This window comes from Leuresthes tenuis, unplaced genomic scaffold, assembly GCF_036924035.1.
Source record: "Leuresthes tenuis unplaced genomic scaffold, fLeuTen1.0.hap1 SCAF_18, whole genome shotgun sequence".
NCBI classification, from domain to species: Eukaryota; Metazoa; Chordata; class Actinopteri; order Atheriniformes; family Atherinopsidae; genus Leuresthes; species Leuresthes tenuis.
This window is the reverse complement of record NW_027325372.1, coordinates 29,603,926-29,629,933: the sequence shown is the minus strand read 5'-3', so window position 1 is coordinate 29,629,933 and position 26,008 is coordinate 29,603,926. Positions and strand designations below refer to the sequence as shown.

General features: G+C 40.8%; 2 non-coding genes and 2 pseudogenes across 2 annotated transcripts; all 4 read left to right on the top strand.

Moving 5' to 3' along the window:
* Positions 1-3,756: 3,756 nt before the first annotated feature.
* LOC140276215 (U2 spliceosomal RNA) lies at positions 3,757-3,933 on the top strand (annotated as a pseudogene).
* Positions 3,934-19,470: 15,537 nt separating this feature from the next.
* On the top strand, positions 19,471-19,599 carry LOC140276246 (U2 spliceosomal RNA; annotated as a pseudogene).
* Positions 19,600-20,010: 411 nt separating this feature from the next.
* On the top strand, positions 20,011-20,124 carry LOC140276402 (U5 spliceosomal RNA). The gene has a single exon (XR_011908999.1). It is a non-coding gene; the product is annotated as a U5 spliceosomal RNA (small nuclear RNA).
* A 275-nt stretch (positions 20,125-20,399) lies between these two features.
* LOC140275962 (U2 spliceosomal RNA) lies at positions 20,400-20,587 on the top strand. The gene has a single exon (XR_011908660.1). It is a non-coding gene; the product is annotated as a U2 spliceosomal RNA (small nuclear RNA).
* Positions 20,588-26,008: the final 5,421 nt, after the last annotated feature.

The window sequence follows — 26,008 nt, the reverse complement described above, 5'->3', positions numbered from 1 at the left end:
CGCCCTGGCACACAATCAAAAAAAAAAAAAGAGAGAGCGGTTTTGTGTCCCCACAGTCCATAATGTAGAAAAGAGAGAAAAAAGCCTTTCTGATTTGTTGTGTGTGCTCACAGTGCAGAGTGTAGAGAAAAGAGAGAAAAGAAAGCCGTTTTGGTGTCACGGGTGTTGTGACTTACACACACACATTTCTGAATTGAGAAAGGAAATTATTTTAGAGGAAGCACTAGAGTTTAGATCCCACATTTGTTGATAGGCATTCATTTAATTTTTCTTTTAATCAGTTTTAAAGTGAATACTAACTGAGAAATGAAAAAGGTGAAGAGTTTAGAAGCTTGGTTCAAGAGCAAAACTTGGTTTTTGATCAGCTGAGTCTCTAAACAGAACAGCAAAGGGCTTCATCGAACATTTAAAAAAGATTCAGATTGTTAGAATATCCAGAATTTATAGGAATGGTGGTGATTACTCTTATTTTCTAGAATGGAAATAACTGCACCATGTCTGTTTTATGAATTTAAGGGGCTAAAAAGTTTTGTTCTCGTTTTTCTATGATTAACCGAATGTATGTGAGAGTCCAAACAGACAGAAGGGTTACGGCCGAGCGCTGGACCTTCCAAAAAAGATGAGACAGGCTGGACCCGTGCCATACTAGTTAAGACCTGCCTGTGGATAACAGGTTCTTTAAACTCTCACACACACAAACTCACACACGTTCGCACACATACACCCATACACACACACATTCTTGAACTTGCTGCAAGATTAAACCTTTGCATTAACTGACTCCAGCAACTCTGAGTCTCATTGAGAGACTTTTCTCAACAATTGGGTCCTCAAACCAGATCTCAACGTTTTTTCCGCTGTCCAGGGTCGGAGCTGAAACCGTGCACGGGGGAGTCCAGTACTCCTAATGAAAGACCCCCTGCTGAATTGCGGTAATTAGGGGCCAGTGTCCACTGAAAGGGGGAAAAAGAGACGAGATCGTACTTTTGAATCAATGGCCAGAAGCCATTGGCAGTGCAGGCATCAACAATAATGGTGTTATTTCACCCATTAAAACTTAAGGTACCTCATGCAGTGGCTGTGATATGGTTACTTAACAAAATATCTTTACCAGACATCTCTCCTACATAACAGTTCTTCTTTCACAGCCACACCTTGTTGTCGAGAGATGTGCTACACTTAATCCATCCACACTGCTACATACCCCACTGATGGAAAGCCTCATGATTGCATGTCAGAAATAACCATCAGTGTTTTACCCAGGCCAGACTTAACTGATATACGTTATGAAAATGCAGAAATAACTATATTTATTCAACAGATCAAGGAAAAAAACCCTGATGGCACAAATGCTACAGGATTTGCAGTAGTAACAGAAACTGAAGTTTTCTTAAAACAACCACTACCAAAAAATTACTCTGTTCAAGCAGTCGAATTGGTAGCTTTAACTGAAGCTTGTAAATTAAATAACAAAAAGGTTGTTAACGTTTACACTGACAGTCAGTATGCCTTCTCAACTGTACATGTGTTAACACAGCATTGGAAAAACAGGTATGTTGACATCCACAGCTAAATGTATAAACTACAAATATTTTAGCATTATTAGATGTTATTCAATTGCCATCTACAATAGACTCGTATGAATGACCGGACGGAAAACCATACTGCCAAAGAATTTGTTTAAATATGCTGCAGTATTGAGCCACGGACCATGTCATGTCTCAACAGGAGGGATGGAAGCAATAATGAACCAGGTTTTTACAGCATATGGTTTTACTAATTATTAAAAAAAATTTTTTAGAATAAATAAATGAATAAAGTTTTGTCTAGCAGGTCAAATATGTGCAAAATACATTCCACAGGGCAATCTAAGACCAAAACGAAGATAATTCCCTAAGCCGGTGTATCTTTTTCAACATATTTGTTTGGATTTCATTATTTCATTATTTTGTAGATTTCATTGAACTAAATTAATGTTAAGGGAAACGATTCTGCTCAGTGACAACAGAGGTTTTTACCAAATGGTCTGAAATATTTCCATGTGCACAAGCAGATGCACTCTCAGTAGCAAAATCACGCGTAAAATAACTCATTTCTAGATTTGAAATTCCTGAAAAGATCTTCAGTGATAATTTGACACACTTTGTAAACAATGTCATCTCACTGATGGCAAAGAACTTAAAATAGACCTTAGAAACCACTGTGATATAGAAGGTTTCGCTAACACATTGGAATTGTTTTACTATTTACATATGCATGAGCAGTGAAGAATTGCTTGCTGCTGATAAATGCAAAGAAGAACAGCTTACACATAAATGCTCACATATAGGCTGCTGAATGCAATGAAGACCTGCTTATCCAGTAAAGTTCAATGTCAATGTGTAATATTCAATTAGGATTTGCAAAACAGTGAAGTTAAACAATGAATGGGTCCATAGTCGGTATGAGAAGACTACAGGAATATTTACCTGGGTGTACGTTCAAACAGAGATGAGAAAATTGCGATAAATTATTGTTTGTTTGTTTGTTAGTATGTATATGAATGTTATGTGTATAAACTGTGTTGAGTTGTAGTTACTCAGTAGTGTCTCAGTGAAACAACCGACGGGGGAAGCCTTGCGGTGACAACAAAAGCAGTGTTTTACTGATCAGTCAAGTTGCTCCAGTGTACTCCATACAAACTGGTTGGCTACTGAAGGGATAGAAAATGGGGAATACTTGTTTTAAAGCAAACAAGGAATTAGATGGGAAAAATACATGTTTTAACGGGACCCAGACAATATTAAATACTCAGACAGATGGGAGAAGAAGTGTAGTTTTGTAGGAAATCACAAAATTATTACATAAAATTAGTGAAATCAATTGAAGAATGCCTTTCTGAAGAGCTGTTTACCACAGATCAGCAGCTTTGCGACCAAGCACATTGTAGATCGCTTTACTGCCAAAATGATCTAGTTTAATGGATTGGTTTAGACATGCATAACAGCATTTTAAGAACAAAGAGAGAAACAAAAAGGGACAACGCTTCATGGTGGAAGGTGATGTATAAATAACTGTGTATATGATGAAGGAGAGACCATTTGAGCAGCACAGCCATTTCGCAGCACAGGGACAGCAGTCCAAGTTAAAGGATCTCCCACGTGGTATCACCTGTCACACTGTGTCAAGGCATCAAAAGAAGAAAAAATCACCAAACTCAAGGACAAAGAGACGAAGACTCCGGTGAACGAAGAGAGAGGACTTACAAACCAGAAATACAAAAGGATGCTCGATATCAAGATCCAGAAGAAGAGGCTAACAATGCCACGAACACTTACGATGCTGGGAATGATGCCAGCAATGAACAGAGAAGAAGATTCAGTGTCATCAATCTGCAACACGTGCCTCTAATGAGGGGGTGAATATAGAATCCTCAACGATTACAACGTCTCTGGGAACTGTGACAACAACAAGGTTTAAACCATTTTGATATATACTGTAACCTATTGGCTAAGGAATAGTGCTGAAAATGAGGTAAATCTAATCCACCCCTTTCCTTGGTTTTCTGTAGCATTTTTAAACTAATACGTGGTGGTTTGTTTTTCCACAGAAATTTGGAGATGCATGAATCTAGTGACTTAAACCAAGTAGCAGATGGTTTTATGGGGATCATTGAGAACAAATAGTTAACTTTTGGTAGTATCATCATTTTAATGGTTGTAACTCTCCCCATAAGTGATATAGGTAAGGACTTCCAACGAGAGAGATCGTCCTCCACTCTCTTTAATAATTGCACATAATCCATCTGTACTTATCAGTTTAATATGTGATATGTCTATGCAAGGACTACATATTAAATGGATTTTTATCAATAGGAGTTGAAAAAGGAGCTTGCTCCGTTCACTCCAAGCATCGACCCGGTACTGCAGTGCCGCTGGGAACGGTGCACTCTCCTCTGCTCTTGTGAAAAAGCAAACAGCGGTGCAGGATGGAAGTTTCTTTTAGTCTGCTGAGAAAAGAGAGTGAATGCGAAGTAGACTTTAACACGGCTCTGGGAGCGAGCCGAGTGCGGGCTAACCAGGAGAATTGCTTGAAAGAAACGCGACACCGAATGAGCGGTCAGAACAAAGCCTCAATACGGTGTTCCTGTGGTGTTTTTATAAAATGCGGTGAAAAAAAAGGTGTGAATGCCCCATAGAAAACTAAAAGGTGGAGCGTAAGTGTTCGGCTGCAAGAAGGTGTGAATGTCCGACTATATTTGGTGAAAAGCAGGTGAAGCAAGGTCTGAATGCCCAACCTTACATCATCAAAAGTGAGATCAGAGGTTTTTGGCTGCAAGAAGGCCAAAGTTTGCCAAAAGCGGGTAAGGTGCGAATATAAATATCAACAAAAGTGGGGGCGGAGGTCTTCGGATGCAAGTGGGTGTGAATATCCCACCATTCAAGTGTGGTGGAGAGGAAGCTGTGAATGGCCGACCATAGTTTGCAAAAAGCGGGTGAGAAAAGGTGCGAATGTCCAACCATACATGATCAAAACAGGGAGCGGAGGTGTTTGGCTGCGACAAGGTGTGAATGTCCACCCATAATTAATGAAAAGCGGGCAACAAGTAGGTTCGAATGCCATACCATACATCATCAAAAGCAGGAGTGGATGTGTTCGGCTACAAGAAGGTTTGAATGTCCGAGCATAGTTTGTAAAAAGCGGGTAAGAAAAGGTGCGAATGCCCGACAAAGTATGATCAAAAGAGGGAGTGGAGGTTTTCGGCTACAGGAAGGTTTGAATGTCCGACCATAGTTTGTAAAAAGCGGGTAAGAAAAGGTTCGAATGCCCGATTATATACCATCAAAAGCGGAAGCGGAGGTGTTCGGCTGCAAGAAGGTGTGAACGTCCGACCAAAGTTTGTAAAAAGCAGTTAAGAAAAGGTTCGAATATCCAACCAAACATAATCAAAAGTTTGAGCAGAGCTGTTCGACTGCAAGTAGGTGTGAATGTCCACTCATAATTACTGAAAAATGGGTAAGAAAAGGTGTGAATGCCCAACTATACATCATCAAAAGCAGAAGTGGATGTGTTCGGCCACAAGAAGGTTTGAATGTCCGACCATAGTTTGTAAAAAGTGGGTAAGAAAAAGTTCGAATGCCCGAACATACACCATCAAAAGAGGGAGCGGAGGTGTTCCGCCATAAGAAGGTGTGAATGTCCGACCGTAGTTGGTAAAAAGTGGGGAAGAAAAGGTTAAAATACCCAACTGTACACAATCAATAGCGGGAGTGAATGTGTTCGGCTACAAGAAGGTGTGAAAGTCCGACCATGTTTTATAAATAGCGGGTAAGAAAAGGTGCGAATGCCCGACAATGTATGATCAAAAGAGGGAGCGGAGGTTTTCGGCTGCAAGAAGGTCTGAATGTCCAACCATAATTTGTAAAAACCGGGGAAGAAAAGACTCGAAAGCCCAACTATACACCATCAAAAGCGGGAGAGGAGGTGTTCAGCTGCAAGATGGTGTGAATGTCCACCCATAATTCCTGAAAAATGGGTAAAAAAAGGTGCGAATGCCCAACCATACAACATCAAAAGCAGGTTTGAATGTCAGATCATAATTTGCAAAAACCTGATGAGAAATGGTGAGAATGCCCGACTATACACCATCAAATGCGGGAGCGGAGGTGTTCGGCTGTGTGAGTAGGTGTGAATGTCCGACCATACTTGCTGAAAAATATGACAAAGCAGTTTTCACTTGGTTTGAGTGAAGGAATTCATTTTATATCAAAGTCCGAAATTGTGTAGAACTCGTGGAAATAAGTTTATTCTCGGATTACTAAAGGTTTAGTGTTGTTCTTTGGTATACTGCAAAGTAATACTTTCTATTTCGTTGAAACCGATTCAGACATGGATAAATATGAAGGACAAAGCAGTTTTAACTTGGTTTGAGTGAAGGAATTCATTTTATATCAAAATCCGAAATTGTGTAGAACTGGTGAAAAGAAGCTTATTCTCGGATTCCTAAAGGTTTAGTGTTGTTCTTTGGTATACTGCAAAGTAATACTTTCTTTTTTTGTTGAAACCTATTCAGACATGGATAAATATTAAGGACAAAGCAGTTTTAACTTGGTTTGAGTGAAGGAATTCATTTTATATCAAAATCCGGAATTGTGTAGAACTCGTGAAAAGAAGCTTATTCTCGGATTCCTGAAAAAAATTAGTGTTGTTCTTTCCTATCCTGCAAAGTACTACGTTCTTTTTTGTTTAAAGCTTTTTAGACATGGATAAATATGAAGGACAAAGCTGTTTTAACTTGGTTTGAGTGAAGGAATTAATTTTATATCAAAATCCGAAATTGTGTAGAACTGGTGACAAGAAGCTTATTCTCGGATTCTTAAAGGTTTAGTGTTGTTCTTTGGTATACTGCAAAGTAATACATTCTATTTTGTTGAAACCGATTCAGACATGGATAAATATGAAGGACAAAGCAGTTTTAACTTGGTTTGAGTGAAGGAATTCATTTTATATCAAAATCCGAAATTGTGTAGAACTGGTGAAAAGAAGCTTATTCTCGGATTACTAAAGGTTTAGTGTTGTTCTTTGGTATACTGCAAAGTAATACTTTCTTTTTTGTTGAAACCTATTCAGATATGGATAAATATCAAGGACAAAGCAGTTTTAACTTGGATTGAGTGAAGGAATTCATTTTATATCAAAATCCGGAATTGTGTAGAACTCGTGAAAAGAAGCTTATTCTCGGATTCCTGAAAAGGTTTAGAGTTGTTCTTTCCTATCCTGCAAAGTACAACGTTCTTTTTTGTTGAAACCTATTCAGACATGGATAAATATCAAGGACAAAGCAGTTTTAACTTGGTTTGAGTGAAGGAATTCATTTTATATCAAAATCCAGAGTTGTGCATTATGGCAGCAGAATTGTAGTCTGAATACCTTTTATGCCAAACAGATTTGCCTTGCCAAGGGAAGTTTTATAAATGTTTATTGTTTATGTTTAAAATATATAAACTAGCAGAATAATCAATTCATCCGCCTGGTCCCTCCCACCCCGGAGAGGGCAGCCAGAGACTGGCTGCAATAGGCATCCCCGCAACCTGGGACCCAACACAGGGCAAGAGGGCCTTATGTCCACCAGGCTCAGGGCCTGCAGTCACCATATTCCGGGAGCTACTGTACCCACAGAAGGAACTGCTTTGTCCTTCATATTTATCCATGTCTAAATAGCTTTAAACAAAAAAAGAACGTTGTACTTTGCAGGATAGGAAAGAACAACTCTAAACCTTTTCAGGAATCCGAGAATAAGCGTCGATTGACGAGTTCTACACAATTTCGGAATTTGATATAAAATTAATTCCTTCACTCAAACCAAGTTAAAACTGCTTTGTCCTTGATATTTATCCATGTCTGAATCGGTTTCAACAAAATAGAAAGTATTACTTTGCAGTATACCAAAGAACAACACTAAACCTTTAGGAATCCGAGAATAAACTTATTTCCACGAGTTCTACACAATTTCGGATTTTGATATAAAATGAATTCCTTCACTAGAACCAAGTGAAAACTGCTTTGTCATATTTTTCAGCAAGTATGGTCGGACATTCACACCTACTCACAGCCGAACACCTCCGCTCCAGCATTTGATGGTGTATAGTCGGGCATTCTCACCATTTCTCATTAGGTTTTTGCAAATTATGATCTGACATTCACACCTGCTTTTGATGTTTTATCACACTCGCACCTTTTTTTACCCATTTTTCAGGAATTATGGGTGGACATTCACACCTTCTTGCAGCTGAACACCTCCTCTCCCGCATATGATCATGTGCGGTTTGATATTCGAAAATTTTCTTTCATGTTTTTTAGCAATTATTGATGGACATTGAGACCTTCTTGCAGCTGAACACCTCTGCTCCCGCTTTTGATGGTGTATAGTCGGGCTTCCGAGCCTTTTCTTCCCCGGTTTTTAAAAATTATGGTTGGACATTCAGACCTTCTTGCAGCCGAAAACCTCCGCTCCCTCTTTTGATCATACATTGTCGGGCATTCGCACCTTTTCTTCACCGCTTTTTACAAAACATGGTCGGACTTTCACACCTTATTTTAGCCGAACACATCCCTTCCCGCTATTGATTGTGTACAGTCGGCCATTTTAACCTTTTCTTACCCGGTTTTTACCAACTACGGTCGGACATTCACACCTTCTTATGGCGGAACACATCCGCTCCCTCTTTTGATGGTGTATGTTCGGGCATTCGAACCTTTTCTTACCCGCTTTTTACAAACTATGCTCGGACATTCAAACCTTCTTGTAGCCGAACACATCCAGTGCTGCTTTTGATGATGTATGGTTGGGCATTCGCACCTTTTTTTTTTACACATTTTTGAGGAATTATGCGTGGACATTCACACCTTCTTGCAGCTAAACACCTCCACTCCCACTTATGATCATGTGCGGTTTGATATTCGAAAATTTTCTTTCATTTTTTCTAGATATTATTGATGGACATTCAGACCTTCTTGCAGCTGAACCCCTCCGCTTCCGCTTTTGATGGTGTATAGTCGGGCTTTCGAGCCTTTTCTTCCCCGGTTTTTACAAATTATGGTTGGACATTCAGACCTTCTTTTAGCCGAAAACCTCCGCTCCCTCTTTTGATCATACATTATCGGGCATTCGCACCTTTTCTTACCCGCTATTTACAAAACATGGTCGGACTTTCACACCTTCTTGTAGCCGAACACATTCGCTCCCGCTATTGATTGTGTACAGTCGGGTATTTTAACCTTTTCTTACCCACTTTTTACCAACTACGGTCGGACATTCACACCTTCTTGTGGCGGAACACCTCCGCTCCCTCTTTTGATGGTGTATGTTTGGGCATTCGAACCTTTTCTTACCCGCTTTTTACAAACTATGTTCGGACATTCAAACCTTCTTGTAGCCGAACACATCCAGTCCTGCTTTGGATGGTGTATGGTCGGACTTTCACACCTTTTAGTAGCCAAACAACTCCACTCCCGCTATTGATTGTGTACAGTCGGGTATTTTAACCTTTTCTTACCCACTTTTTACAAACTATGCTCGGACATTCACACCTTCTTGCAGCGAAACACCTCCGCTCCCTCTTTTGATTGTGTATGTTCGGGCATTGGAACCTTTTCTTACCCGCCTTTTACAAACTATGGTCGGACATTCAAACCTTCTTGTGGCCGAAAACATCCACTTCTGCTTTTGATGATGTATAGTTGGGCATTCACACCTTTTCTTACCCATTTTTCAGTAATTATTGGTGGACATTCAGACCGTCTTGCAGCTGAACATCTCTGCTCCCGCTTTTGATGGTGTATAGTCGGGCTTTCGAGGCTTTTCTTCAACGGTGTTTACAAATTATGGTTGGAAATTCAGACCTTGCAGCTGAACACCTTCGCTCCCTCTTTTGAACATACATTGTCGGGCATTCGCACCTTGTCTTACCCGCGTTTTACAAACCATGGTCGGACTTTCACACCTTCTTGTAGCCGAACAACTCCGGTCCCGCTATTGATTGTGTACAGTCGGGTATTTTAACCTTTTCTTACCCGCTTTTTACCAATTATGGTCGGACATTCACACCGTCTTACAGCGGAACACCTCCGCTCCCTCTTTTGATGGTGTATGTTCGGGCATTCGAACTTTTTCTTACCCACTTTTTACAAACTATGGTCGGACATTCAAACCTTCTTGTAGCAGAACACATCCACTTCTTCTTTTGATGATGTATGGTTTGGCATTCGCACCTTTTCTTACCCATTTTTCAGGAATTATGGGTGGACATTCACACCTACTTGCAGTCGAACAGCTCTGCTCCCACTTTTGATTATGTTTGGTTGGATATTCGAACCTTTTCTTAACTGCTTTTTACAAACTTTGGTCGGACGTTCACACCTTCTTGCAGCCGAACACCTCCGCTTCCGCTTTTGATGGTATATATTCGGGCATTCGAACCTTTTCTTACCCGCTTTTTACCAACTATGGTCGGACATTCGCACCATCTTACAGCGGAACACCTCTTCTCCCGCTTTTGATGATGAATGGTCCGGCATTCTTACATGCACACATTTTTCAGCAATTATTGTCGGTCAGTCACACCTTTCTCATCAGCTTTTTGCAAATTATGATCTGACATTCACACCTACTTGCAGCCGAACACCTCGGCTTCCGCTTTTGATGGTGTATATTTTGGCATTCGAACCTTTTCTTACCCGCTTTTTACAAACCATGGTCGGACTTTCACACCTTCTTTTAGCCGAACAACTCCGCTCCCGCTATTGATTGTGTAGAGTCGGGTATTTTAACCTTTTCTTACCCGCTTTTTACCAACTATGGTCGGACATTCACACCTTCAACAAGCCCTTCAATGTCCACAATTTTGGCGTCACGAACAGGATCCCTCGACTGGTGTCTCTGGACCGGACCGCAGTGCATGGCCAGCCTGGACTGAAGTAGCTGTTCCAGCCTCATACCTCCAAGGCCTTTTCTGAGAGAGAGGACTGAAAGGTCCTTTTCCTGAATACCAGCGCTGGGATCATTTTTTAAATATGATAGTCTGAGACGATAGGACTGCTTTTTAGTTTTTATTTGAATAAAAGAGGGTTTCCCGGTTGTGTCATTAGTGAGACAGAGATTTCATGGGTAAGTGAAACTTTTGAAGCAGTCCGAAGAAGTGTGAAGTACTCCGAAGAAGTGTGAGTACAGATTAAGGTCCTCATTGGAGACGTCCTTTGAGTGAAGGAATGTATTTCCCCATTCCAAGTCTGAGAATGGGAAACAGTAGGTCTCAGACTTTTGACCCTACCGAGGGACCTAAGCATGTTGAAATGAAAAAGAAATATGGTCCAGAGGTTTTCCACCTGAAGGTTCTTTTAGTATGTTAGAAATAAGAAAATTAGATGAAAAGTTTTGCAAATATGAGAAAGAGATGAAGCAAAAAAAAGAAAATTAAGTTTAAATAAGAAGTAAGAAAGGTATAGAATGTTGGAAAAAATAAAGTGTATTAAGAGAAAGAAAGGAAAATGTTAAACAAATGCCATGACGGAATGATGATAATAATTTAGTATGTAGACGAAAAGATAATTCAGCTCTGATTAAGACTGAATCTTCTTTTAAACCACCACCATATTCCACTGATAACACTTTTTCTCCTTCTGCACCTCTTTACCCCACCCTGAGCGCTCTCGCTGTGCCGGATCCAGACCTGGACTCCTGCCCTCCACGACGCCTGCAACAACAACAGCCAGCCCTGCCACAAGCCTCTGGCTCTCGGGAAGAAGGGACTTGTTCCATCCTCCCTCGGGAAGAAATTCCATCATCCTCACAACATCAGTTACATAGGTCTGATGATGAGGAAAAGGAAGACGTTTGGTTCTCCAGCGTACCTGCCCAAGAACTTTTAACGCAAGTGGCAAAAATCCTTTACCCACAATCTGGACTTCAGAGATCTAAACGTGAGAAAAAACAAAACCAGATTCAAACCATGCCTATGGTTAAAGTTGCAGTTCCCACTGGACCATTACTGGTTTATCGACCCTGGACTGAGACTGACATCATGGAAGCATAACAATGCTTACCAGATCCAGAGATTTCTGGACCCCATTTTGCTGACGAGTTGCGAGATTTCTGCGCACAATTCTGCCCGACCGAGGTTGAATTGCGTCGCATATTGGCAAAAAAGTTCAAACTGACTGACCTCTGCAAAATAGAGGCCAGTATGCGACAACTGGATTTGCGACCTACCAACAGTGAACGAGGACATAATGATAACGCTCAATATGAAGCAGCCATCCAAAGACTGTGTCAAGCCATCACCACTCAATTTCCAACCAAAATCAATATGTCCCACATTTACACCTGCAAACAGAAACCCGGTGAAGGGACTGATGATTTTGTACACTGCATCCTTGAGGAAGTCAGCAAGCACAGCGGTCATCAGAGACCAACGGATTTGGGTAATGAATCAGGACCATGGGAGAGTATTGCATGCAATGCAATAATTAAAGGCCTCATGCCAGATGTCGCCACTGAAGTAAAGAACATTTACGTGGGATGGTGTGAGGGTCCTCGTTTGGCTGACGTTCGCCGATATGCTCGCCATGCTCAGAACCAAGTTGAGACGCGTAAGATATAGGACAAGTGTGAAAAGGAGCTGCATTTGGCAGCCATGACCATGTATTACGCAGTTGGTGTAAACAGAGGACGAGGCCGAAGTCGAAGACGTGGACGTGTGGGAGAGGAGGTCGAAATGGGCCACGCCAGAGCTATGATCCGAATATTTGTTTTTACTGTGGCTGTGTCCACAGCTGAAAAGTGATGAAATTGGGCAAAAGGCTGACTGAGGGTGGGAGGCAGGTTCTGGACGTCACGCGGCAGCGGAGCCTCCACTAATGGGTGATAGCACAAACACACTCACACATTTTTCCTGCTCTGTGTAGTGAAGAAACGCTTGCCGACTGTGATTCACGTAGTAAAGTTTTGCATGCTATTTCCGTCCTAGAGCAAAGATATTTCTCTCAGAATATAGGAACTTATGTTCATCAGTAGTGACGTCAGGGGAGTTTGATTGTCCTCCAAAGTTAAGTGGAAACCACGTTTACTCTATGTCTGCATCAGGCCAGGTTGTGAAGGAGAAAATTACATCGCCCATTGCGTGTGTCACTCCCGATGGGCTCTCCTTCAAACACTCATTTTTGTTATCAGAGTTGTGTCCCATTAACCTGATGGGCTGTGATCTCATGTGTAAATTAGGCATTATTTTAACTTCTACACCAGAGGGTGTTAACGTTATGTTACAGCCTGACAAAGTTTTCACAGCAGTGCAGTTTGATTCATCTGCACTTACATATGCTTATGAGTGGAAACTTCCCAGCTCTCCTTTTTCACAACAACTAGTGGAAGAAGCAAAAGCGTTAGTTTCACCCCTTTCTGATTTCATGCAACCTGCTGATTTGCACTGCACATCACACATTTCTTTGGGGCCTGACAATGACTATGAGAAGAAGTGAAAAAATATGTGCGCCTACTTTATTGGCTGTGTCGCTCACTCCAGAGCAATTCGATTTTTTTAATGTTTGTGGTACTCGCCCTCACATTTCCTTGGCCAAACCTACACACTAGCATTGACAAGGTGTGGGAGAGTTTGTTGCTACATGTCAGAAAGAAACAGATTGGACCGTTTCACCTGCTGATCCAAATTTGATGTTTTCTGAACGATTGTCAGCATACAAAAAAACATTTTTGAGTACAATGCATTGTCAAAGAACTGTGGAATTAATTCCTACCACAGAATCACATTTTGAAGCATGTTTTTAATCTGAAAAAGATTTGTCTTCGATACCCATGTTGGCTGAAGTGCCCAATGATCTTTGGGCGAAGAGCAAATATGATGTGGGGTTGTTTATTGTTGAAATTAGATTAGAAGTAGATAAATATGAAGGACAAAGCAGTTTGAACTTGGTTTGAGAGAAGGAATTAATTTTATTGAAAAATCCGAATTCATGCATAACTCGTCAAATAGATAGTGATGTGTCGTTCGTGAGCGATTCGTTCGATATGAACAAATTTTTTATATGACTCGGGAGTAACGAGTTGTCTCAGTGAGTGATTCGTTCATTTTCATGCAGTACCCTTCCTCACCACATGGCAGGCGGCAGCTTCATAAGCTCAGTCAGCAGGACAGGAAACAGTATTGATTCGTTCATGACTCAACTCCTCGACTGACGGGTCCTCGCACAGGAAACAGTATTGATTAGTTTACGACTCAACTCCTTGGGTCTTCGTTCATTTGTCACGTTTTAAATTCTACGTTTCATTTGACAGGCTGAAGAGCAGTAGGCACAACGGTTCGTTCACAAACCGGATCATTAATCTCATAGACTATTCTACCATCAGCAACTTGGAAACCACAATCGACTCTCTAGATGCAGAAAAAGCATTTAATGGAGTGAACTGGAAATTATTATTCGCAGCATAAAACAAATTCGGGTTTGGGTCACACTTCATCAACTGGATAAGGATATTATATAGCTCCCCAAATGCAAGTGTCAGGACAAATGATCAAACTTCTCCAAGCTTCAGTCTGCAGAGAGGTACAAGACAGGGTTGCTCACTTTCTCCCTCACTTTTTGCTATTTTCATCAAACCTTTAGCAGCTGCTATCAGACAAGATAGAAATATTAAAGGCATCCAACCCCAAAATATTGAGCATAAAATAAGTCTTTATGCTGATGATGTATTATTTTTCCTTCAGAACTCAGAGACGTCTCTCACTCACACGATCACACTCATAAATAAATTCTCGGCACTTTCTGACTACTCTATCAACTGGTCTAAGACCACAGTTCTGCCCATTAACTGTAGGGTCCAGAATATACCTGCGATCACTTTACAGTCAGGAAATATTAGATATTTAGGCATAAACATTTCCTCCAGGCTCTCAGAGCTAACAAAGCTAAATTATGTGCAATTATTAAAGAGAGTAGAGGACGATCTCTCTCGTTGGAAGTCCTTACCTATATCACTTATGGGGAGAGTTACAACCATTAAAATGATGATACTACCAAAAGTTAACTATTTGTTCTCAATGATCCCCATAAAACCATCTGCTACTTGGTTTAAGTCACTAGATTCATGCATCTCCAAATTTCTGTGGAAAAACAAACCACCACGTATTAGTTTAAAAACCCTACAGAAGACCAAGGACAGTGGTGGATTAGATTTACCTCATTTTCAGCACTATTCCTTAGCCAATAGGTTACAATATATATCAAAATGGTTTAAACCTTGTTGTTGTCACAGTTCCCAGAGACGTTGTAATCGTTGAGGATTCTATATTCACCCCCTCATTAGAGGCACGTGTTGCAGATTGATGACACTGAATCTTCTTCTCTGTTCATTGCTGGCATCATTCCCAGCATCGTAAGTGTTCGTGGCATTGTTAGCCTCTTCTTCTGGATCTTGATATCGAGCATCCTTTTGTATTTCTGGTTTGTAAGTCCTCTCTCTTCGTTCACCGGAGTCTTCGTCTCTTTGTCCTTGAGTTTGGTGATTTTTTCTTCTTTTGATGCCTTGACACAGTGTGACAGGTGATACCACGTGGGAGATCCTTTAACTTGGACTGCTGTCCCTGTGCTGCGAAATGGCTGTGCTGCTCAAATGGTCTCTCCTTCATCATATACACAGTTATTTATACATCACCTTCCACCATGAAGCGTTGTCCCTTTTTGTTTCTCTCTTTGTTCTTAAAATGCTGTTATGCATGTCTAAACCAATCCATTAAACTAGATCATTTTGTCAGTAAAGCGATCTACAATGTGCTTGGTCGCAAAGCTGCTCATCTGTGGTAAACAGCTCTTCAGAAAGGCATTCTTCAATTGATTTCACTAATTTTATGTAATAATTTTGTGATTTCCTACAAAACTACACTTCTTCTCCCATCTGTCTGAGTATTTAATATTGTCTGGGTCCCGTTAAAACATGTATTTTTCCCATGTAATTCCTTGTTTGCTTTAAAACAAGTATTCCCCATTTTCTATCCCTTCAGTAGCCAACCAGTTTGTATGGAGTACACTGGAGCAACTTGACTGATCAGTAAAACACTGCTTTTGTTGTCACCGCAAGGCTTCCCCCATCGGTTGTTTCACTGAGACACTACTGAGTAACTACAACTCAACACAGTTTATACACATAACATTCATATACATACTAACAAACAAACAAACAATAATTTATCGCAATTTTCTCATCTCTGTTTGAACGTACACCCAGGTAAATATTCCTGTAGTCTTCTCATACCGACTATGGACCCATTCATTGTTTCACTTCACTGTTTTGCAAATCCTAATTGAATATTACACATTGACATTGAACTTTACTGGATAAGCAGGTCTTCATTGCATTCAGCAGCCTATATGTGAGCATTTATGTGTAAGCTGTTCTTCTTTGCATTTATCAGCAGCAAGCAATTCTTCACTGCACATGCATATGTAAATAGTAAAACAATTCCAATGTGTTAGCGAAACCTTCTATATCACAGTGGTTTCTAAGGTCTATTTTAAGTTCTTTGCCATCAGTGAGATGACATTGTTTACAAAGTGTGTCAAATTATCACTGAAGATCTTTTCAGGAATTTCAAATCTAGAAATGAGTTATTTTACGCGTGATTTTGCTACTGAGAGTGCATCTGCTTGTGCACGTGGAAATATTTCAGACCATTTGGTAAAAACCTCTGTTGTCACTGAGCAGAATCGTTTCCCTTAACATTAATTTAGTTCAATGAAATCTACAAAATAATGAAATAATGAAATCCAAACAAATATGTTGAAAAAGATACACTGGCTTAGGGAATTATCTTCGTTTTGGTCTTAGATTGCCCTGTGGAATGTATTTTGCACATATTTGACCTGCTAGACAAAACTTTATTCATTTATTTATTCTAAAAATATTTTTTTAATAATTAGTAAAACCATATGCTGTAAAAACCTGGTTCATTATTGCTTCCATCCCTCCTGTTGAGACATGACATGGTCCGTGGCTCAATACTGCAGCATATTTAAACAAATTCTTTGGCAGTATGGTTTTCCTTCCGGTCATTCATACGAGTCTATTGTAGATGGCAATTGAATAACATCTAATAATGCTAAAATATTTGTAGTTTATACATTTAGCTGTGGATGTCAACATACCTGTTTTTCCAATGCTGTGTTAACACATGTACAGTTGAGAAGGCATACTGACTGTCAGTGTAAACGTTAACAACCTTTTTGTTATTTAATTTACAAGCTTCAGTTAAAGCTACCAATTCGACTGCTTGAACAGAGTAATTTTTTGGTAGTGGTTGTTTTAAGAAAACTTCAGTTTCTGTTACTACTGCAAATCCTGTAGCATTTGTGCCATCAGGGTTTTTTTCCTTGATCTGTTGAATAAATATAGTTATTTCTGCATTTTCATAACGTATATCAGTTAAGTCTGGCCTGGGTAAAACACTGATGGTTATTTCTGACATGCAATCATGAGGCTTTCCATCTGTGGGGTAGGTAGCAGTGTGGATGGATTAAGTGTAGCACATCTCTCGACAACAAGGTGTGGCTGTGAAAGAAGAACTGTTATGTAGGAGAGATGTCTGGTAAAGATATTTTGTTAAGTAACCATATCACAGCCACTGCATGAGGTACCTTAAGTGTTAATGGGTGAAATAACACCATTATTGTTGATGCCTGCACTGCCAATGGCTTCTGGCCATTGATTCAAAAGTACGATCTCGTCCCTTTTCCCCCCTTTCAGTGGACACTGGCCCCTAATTACCGCAATTCAGCAGGGCGTCTTTCATTAGGAGTACTGGACTCCCCCGTGCACGGTTTCAGCTCCGACCCTGGACAGCGGAAAAAACGTTGAGATCTGGTTTGAGGACCCAATTGTTGAGAAAAGTCTCTCAATGAGACTCAGAGTAACTGGAGTCAGTTAATGCAAAGGTTTAATCTTGCAGCAAGTTCAAGAATGTGTGTGTGTATGGGTGTATGTGTGCGAACGTGTGTGAGTTTGTGTGTGTGAGAGTTTAAAGAACCTGTTATCCACAGACAGGCCTTAACTAGTATGGCACGGGTCCAGCCTGTCTCATCTTTTTTGGAAGGTCCAGCGCTCGGCCGTAACCCTTCTGTCTGTTTGGACTCTCACATACATTCGGTTAATCATAGAAAAACGAGAACAAAACTTTTTAGCCCCTTAAATTCATAAAACAGACATGGTGCAGTTATTTCCATTCTAGAAAATAAGAGTAATCACCACCATTCCTATAAATTCTGGATATTCTAACAATCTGAATCTTTTTTAAATGTTCGATGAAGCCCTTTGCTGTTCTGTTTAGAGACTCAGCTGATCATAAACCAAGTTTTGCTCTTGAACCAAGCTTCTAAACTCTTCACCTTTTTCATTTCTCAGTTAGTATTCACTTTAAAACTGATTAAAAGAAAAATGAAATGAATGCCTATCAACAAATGTGGGATCTAAACTCTAGTGCTTCCTCTAAAATAATTTCCTTTCTCAATTCAGAAATGTGTGTGTGTAAGTCACAACACCCGTGACACCAAAACGGCTTTCTTTTCTCTCTTTTCTCTACACTCTGCACTGTGAGCACACACAACAAATCAGAAAGGCTTTTTTCTCTCTTTTCTACATTATGGACTGTGGGGACACAAAACCGCTCTCTCTTTTTTTTTTTTTGATTGTGTGCCAGGGCGTTGTCTCACGTATTAGATTATGCTTAAGATACGAATGGGTTTATCAGTCACATCAGAATCCATACATACTGATCCTCCCGTAATAAAATGGTCGGATCTTATCAAACACACTTTGTTTCTTGTGACAAGTCAGCGAAACAGCGTATACACGTCAAGACACTGAATCAAGTTTGCCACAAGAACTCATAAGTTTGGCAGTATTGCTCTGCCGTCAGCAATCATACACCCATTTTATTTTCATGAGACATGTGCAGGCACCTGTTCATCTACTGTTCTATCACTATGAATTAGTTTATCTATTATCAATAAGGATACTTCTACAACTACTATCAAAGTATGTCCGGACTTCTTATGTTGTCAGTTGCTATATATGAATAAGTGGGTTGCTACTGAAAAGCATTAAGCATGTCACACAGCCCAAACATATAACATTTCAGGACACACCACACAGTTAACAACCACAGTGAAGCGTGTCAAAGCCCAAACATGTAACATTCAACAGGACACTTACACAACACATTCAAATCAAACAGTCAGACAACATACAAGAACCTATACCCCAGCCGGCATTGCTCCCTGCCTATTTTCCTACAACTCACTATGTGTGCGCACACCTTTATTCACAAAATCTTCAACTTATACTCTTTTACCGAAGCTGCTACAGCTCGATTGGCCAAATACCCTTAGATCCTATTTCGGTGAATTTGACATCTGCCTCGCATGTAACAGATTAGCGGTTTAGCAGTTTTAATTTAGTTTGAGTGAAGGAATTCATTTTATAGCAAAATCCGAAATCGTGAAGAACTCATGGAAGTAAGCTTATTCTCGGATTCCTGAATCTTTAGATTTGCTCTTTCTTTTACTGCAAAGTACAACGTTGAGCAGCACTAATGAGTTGTTTCTATTTTTGGCAGGCTTTACCTTTGCGGATGAAGCCCTTTCTGTCTGTGCAAAAGAAATCTTGTTACTGTGCAGAGTGACTTCTCTGAGTAGAGTCGCCTTACTTGTTGCGACTGTGCCGATGTTCGAAGCTGGAGTGCAAAGTTGTTGCTTGAATGGTGCTCGCTGGAGCGTGCGGTAGTGTAAAGTTATACCATTTAAAAGGGCTGAAGAGTGCTCAGTGCAGCGGGTGGGCGGAGGTGCAAAGTGACACTATGGCCATAAAAAGAACACCGCTACAAGTGCGCATTGTGCCAGGAAGGGCCCTCGGACGTGAACCAGTGGACAGTTATCGCTTCTCGGCCTTTTGGCTAAGATCAAGTGTAGTATCTGTTCTTATCAGTTTAATGTCTGAGCTTGCTCCGTTCACTCCAAGCATCGACCCGGTACTGCAGTGCCGCTGGGAACGGTGCGCTCTCCTCTGCTCTTGTGAAAAAGCAAACAGCGGTGCAGGATGGAAGTTTCAGGGAGCCCAAGATGAAACTTTCTTTTAATCTGCTGAGAAAAGAGAGTGAATGCAAAGCAGACTTTAACACGGCTCTGGGAGCGAGCTGAGTGCGGGCTAACCGGGAGAATTGCTTGAAAGAAACGCGACACCGAATGAGCGGTCAGAACAAAGCCTCAATACGGTGTTCCCGTGTTGTTTGTGGCTGCCTTGTCTTTTGCACAGAGTAAAAGACAAGGCAGCCATCGAATAGGGCCCGATTGTTCCTACTTGGTCAGCCGAGGAGCAAGGGGGGGGAGCAAGCGTCTCAACCAAGCAAAGCTCACCATGGGGAAGGTGGCTATGCCAACTAGCCTGATGCCCTGCTCCCGCAGTGATGGATAATCGTACTCTGGTTTCTCTTCATAATGTACAAGTCTTTCGCCTTTTACTAAAGACTTCCGTGGAGAGCAGCACTAATGAATTGTTTCTATTTTTGGCAGGCTTTACCTTTGCGGGTGAAGCCCTTTCTGTCCGTGCAAAAGAAATCTTGTTACTGTGCAGAGTGACTTCTCTGAGTAGAGTCGCCTTACTTGTTGCGACTGTGCCGATGTTGCTTGAATGGTGCTCGCTGGAGCGTGCGGTAGTGTAAAGTTATACCATTTAAAAGGGTTGAAGAGTGCTCAGTGCAGCGGGTGGGTGGAGGTGCAAAGTGACACTATGGCCATAAAAAGAACACCGCTACAAGTGCGCATTGTGCCAGGAAGGGCCCTCGGACGTGAACCAGTGGACAGATATCGCTTCTTGGCCTTTTGGCTAAGATCAAGTGTAGTATCTGTACTTATCAGTTTAATATGTGATATGTCTATGCAAGGACTACATATTAAATTGATTTTTATCAATAGGAGTTGAAAAAGGAGCTTGCTCCGTTCACTCCAAGCATCGACCCGGTACTGCAGTGCCGCTGGGAACGGTGCACTCTCCTCTGCTCTTGTGAAAAAGCAAACAGCGGTGCAGGATGGAAACTTCAGGGAGCCCAAGATGAAACTTTCTTTTAGTCTGCTGAGAAAAGAGAGTGAATGCGAAGCAGACTTTAACACGACTCTGGGAGCGAGCCGAGTGCGGGCTAACCAGGATAATTGCTTGAAAGAAACGCGACACCGAATGAGCGGTCAGAACAAAGCCTCAATACGGTGTTCCTGTGGTGTTTTTATAAAATGCGGTGAAAATAAAGGTGTGAATGCCCCATGGAAAACTAAAAGGTGGAGCGGAAGTGTTCGGCTGCAAGAAGGTGTGAATGTCCGACTATATTTGGTGTAAAGCAGGTGAAGCAAGGTCTGAATGCCCAACCTTACATCATCAAAAGCGAGATCAGAGGTTTTTGGCTGCAAGAAGGCCATAGTTTGCCAAAAGCGGGTAAGGTGCGAATGACCGACTAAATATCATAAAAGTATGGTGGAGAGGAAGCTGTGAATGGCCGACCATAGTTTGCAAAAAGCGGGTGAGAAAAGGTGCGAATGTCCAACCATACATGATCAAAACAGGGAGCGGAGGTGTTTGGCTGCGACAAGGTGTGAATGTCCACCCATAATTAATAAAAAGCGGGCAACAAGTAGGTTCGAATGCCCAACCATACATCAACAAAAGCAGGAGTGGATGTGTTTGGCTACAAGAAGGTTTGAATGTCCGAGCATAGTTTGTAAAAAGCGGGTAAGAAAAGGTGCGACTGCCCGACAAAGTATTATCTAAAGAGGGAGTGGAGGTTTTCGGCTACAAGAAGGTTTGAATGTCCGACCATAGTTGGTAAAAAGCGGGTAAGAAAAGGTGCGAATGCCCGAACATACATCATCAAAAGAGGGAGCGGAGGTGTTACGCTGAAAGACGGTGTGAATGTCCGACCATAGTTGGTAAAAAGCGGGTAAGAAAAGGTTCGAATGCCCGAATATATACCATCAAAAGCGGAAGCGGAGGTGTTCGGCTGCAAGAAGGTGTGAACGTCCGACCATAGTTGGTAAAAAGCAGTTAAGAAAAGGTTCGAATATCCAACCAAACATAATCAAAAGTGGGAGCAGAGCTGTTCGACTGCAAGTAGGTGTGAATGTCCACCCATAATTCCTGAAAAATGGGTAAGAAAAGGTGCGAATGCCCAACCATACATCATCAAAAGAAGAACTGGATGTGTTCTGCTATAAGAAGGTTTGAATGTCCGACCATAGTTTGTAAAAAGTGGATAAGAAAAAGTTCGAATGCCCGAACATACACCATCAAAAGAGGGAGCGGAGGTGTTCCGCTGTAAGATGCTGCGAATGTCCGACCATAGTTGGTAAAAAGCGGGTAAGAAAAGGTTAAAAAACCCGACTGTACACAATCAATAGCGGGAGCGGAGTTGTTCGGCTACAAGAAGGTGTGAAAGTCCGACCATGGTTTGTAAAACGCGGGTAAGACAAGGTGTGAATGCCCGACAATGTATGATCAAAAGAGGTAGCAGAGTTGTTCGGCTGCAAGGTCTAAATTTCCAACCATAATTTGTAAACACCGTTGAAGAAAAGCCTCGAAAGCCCGACTATACACCATCAAAAGCGGGAGCGGAGGTGTTCAGCTGCAAGAAGGTCTGAATGTCCACCAATAATTACTGAAAAATGGGTAAGAAAAGGTGTGAATGCCCAACTATACATCATCAAAAGCAGAAGTGGATGTGTTCGGCCACAAGAAGGTTTGAATATCCGACCATAGTTTGTAAAAGGCGGGTAAGAAAAGGTTCGAATGCCCGAACATACACAATCAAAAGAGGGAGCGGAGGTGTTTCGCTGCAAGAAGGTGTGAATGTCCGAGCATAGTTTGTAAAAAGTGGGTAAGAAAAGGTTCGAATGCCAGAACATACACCATCAAAAGGGGGAACGGAGGTGTTCCGCTGTAAGAAGGTGTGAATGTCCGACCATAGTTGGTAAAAAGCGGGTAAGAAAAGGTTAAAATACCCGACTCTACACAATCAATAGCGGGAGCGGAGTTGTTCGGCTAAAAGATGTTGTGAAATTCCGACCATGGTTTGTAAAAAGCGGGTAAGAAAAGGTTTGAATGCCAAAATATACACCATCAAAAGCGGAAGCCGAGGTGTTCGGCTGCAAGTAGGTGTGAATGTCAGATCATAATTTGCAAAAAGCTGATGAGAAAGGTGTGAATGACCGACAATAATTGCTGAAAAATGTGTTAGAAAAGGTAAGAATGCCGGACCATTCATCATCAAAAGCGGGAGAAGAGTAGTTCGGCTGCATGAAGCTGTGAATGTCCAGCCATAATAACTCAAAAACGGGTAAGAAAAGGTAGTATTACCAGACCATAAATGATCAAAAGAGGGAGCGGAGGTGTTCCGCTGTAAGAAGGTGTGAATGTCCGACCATAATTGGTAAAAAGCGGGTAAGAAAAGGTTAAAATACCCGACTGTACACAATCAATAGCGGTAGCGGAGTTGTTTGGCTACTAAAAGGTGTGAAAGTCCGACCATGGTTTGTAAAAAGCGGGTAAGAAAAGGTGTGAATGCCCAACTATACATCATCACAAGCAGAAGTGGATGTGTTCGGCCACAAGAAGGTTTGAATGTCCGACCATAGTTTGTAAAAGGCGGGTAAGAAAAGGTTCGAATGCCCGAACATACACAATCAAAAGAGGGAGCGGAGGTGTTTCGCTGCAAGAAGGTGTGAATGTCCAAGCATAGTTTGTAAAAAGTGGGTAAGAAAAGGTTCGAATGCCAGAACATACACCATCAAAAGAAGTAGCGGAGGTGTTCCGCTGTAAGAAGGTGTGAATGTCCGACCATAGTTTGTAAAAAGCGGGTAAGAAAAGGTTGAAATACCCGACTCTACACAATCAATAGCGGGAGCGGAGTTGTTTGGCTAAAAGAAGGTGTGAAAGTCCGACCATGGTTTGTAAAAAGCGGGTAAGAAAAGGTGCAATTGCTGGACAATGTATGATCAAAAGAGGGAACGGAGGTGTTCAGCTGCAAGAAGGTGTGAATGTCCACCCATAATTCCTCAAAAATGGGTAAAAAAAGGTGCGAATGCCCAACCATACAACATCAAAAGCAGGTGTGAATGTCAGATCATAATTTGTAAAAACCTGATGAGAAATGGTGAGAATGCCCGACTATACACCATCAAATGCGGGAGCGGAGGTGTTCGGCTGTGAGTAGGTGTGAATGTCCGACCATACTTGCTGAAAAATATGACAAAGCAGTTTTCACTTGGTTTGAGTGAAGGAATTCATTTTATATCAAAATCCGAAATTGTGTAGAACTCGTGGAAATAAGTTTATTCTCGGATTTCTAAAGGTTTAGTGTTGTTCTTTGGTATACTGCAAAGTAATACTTTCTTTTTTGTTGAAACCGATTCAGACATGGATAAATATGAAGGACAAAGCAGTTTTAACTTGGTTTGAGTGAAGGAATTCATTTTATATCAAAATCCGAAATTGTGTAGAACTGGTGAAAAGAAGCTTATTCTCGGATTACTAAAGGTTTAGTGTTGTTCTTTGGTATACTGCAAAGTAATACTTTCTTTTTTGTTGAAACCTATTCAGACATGGATAAATATTAAGGACAAAGCAGTTTTAACTTGGTTTGAGTGAAGGAATTCATTTTATATCAAAATCCGGAATTGTGTAGAACTCATGAAAAGAAGCTTATTCTCGGATTCCTGAAAAAAATTAGTGTTATTCTTTCCTATCCTGCAAAGTACTACGTTCTTTTTTGTTTAAAGCTATTTAGACATGGGTAAATATGAAGGACAAAGCAGTTTTAACTTGGTTTGAGTGAAGGAATTCATTTTATATCAAAATCCGAAATTGTGTAGAACTGGTGACAAGAAGATTATTCTCGGATTCCTAAAGGTTTAGTGTTGTTCTTTGGTATACTGCAAAGTAATACTTTCTTTTTTGTTGAAACCTATTCAGACATGGATAAATATGAAGGAAAAAGCAGTTTTAACTTGGTTTGAGTGAAGGAATTCATTTTATATCAAAATCCGAAATTGTGTAGAACTCGTCAATCGACGCTTATTCTCGGATTCCTGAAAAGATTTAGAGTTGTTCTTTCCTATCCTGCAAAGTACAACGTTCTTTTTTTGTTTAAAGCTATTTAGACTTGGATAAATATGAAGGACAAAGCAGTTTTAACTTGGTTTGAGTGAAGGAATTAATTTTATATCAAAATCCGAAATTGTGTAGAACTCGTGAAAATAAGATTATTCTCGGATTCCTAAAGGTTTAGTGTTGTTCTTTCCTATCCTGCAAAGTACAACGTTCTTTTTTTCTTTAAAGCTATTATGACATGGATAAATATGAAGGACAAAGCAGTTTTAACTTGGTTTGAGTGAAGGAATTCATTTTATATCAAAATCCAGAGTTGTGCATTATGGCAGCAGAATTGTAGTCTGCATACCTTTTATGCCAAACAGATTTGCCTTGCCAAGGGAAGTTTTATAAATGTTTATTGTTTATGTTTAAAATATATAAACTAGCAGAATAATTAATTCATCCGCCTGGTCCCTCCCACCCCGGAGAGGGCAGCCAGAGACTGGCTGCAATAGGCATCCCCGCAACCTGGGACCCAACACAGGGCAGGAGGGCCTTATGTTCACCAGGCTCAGGGCCCGCAGTCACCATATTCCGGGAGCTACTGTACCCACAGAAGGAACTGCTTTGTCCTTCATATTTATCCATGTCTAAATAGCTTTAAACAAAAAAAGAACGTTGTACTTTGCAGGATAGGAAAGAACAACTCTAAACCTTTTCAGGAATCCGAGAATATTTTCGGATTTTGATATAAAATTGAATTCCTTCACTCAAACCAAGTTAAAACTGCTTTGTCCTTGATATTTATCCATGTCTGAATCGGTTTCAACAAAATAGAAAGTATTACTTTGCAGTATACCAAAGAACAACACTAAACCTTTAGGAATCCGAGAATAAACTTATTTCCACGAGTTCTACACAATTTCGGATTTTGATATAAAATGAATTCCTTCACTAGAACCAAGTGAAAACTGCTTTGTCATATTTTTCAGCAAGTATGGTCGGACATTCACACCTACTCACAGCCGAACACCTCCGCTCCCGCATTTGATGGTGTATAGTCGGGCATTCTCACCATTTCTCATCAGGTTTTTGCAAATTATGATCTGACATTCACACCGGCTTTTGATGATGTATGGTTGGGCATTCGCACCTTTTTTTACCCATTTTTCAGGAATTATGGGTGGACATTCACACCTTCTTGCAGCTGAACACCTACTCTCTCGCATATGATCATGTGCGGTTTGATATTCGAAAATTTTCTTTCATGTTTTTTAGCAATTATTGATGGACATTGAGACCTTCTTGCAGCTGAACACCTCTGCTCCCGCTTTTGATTGT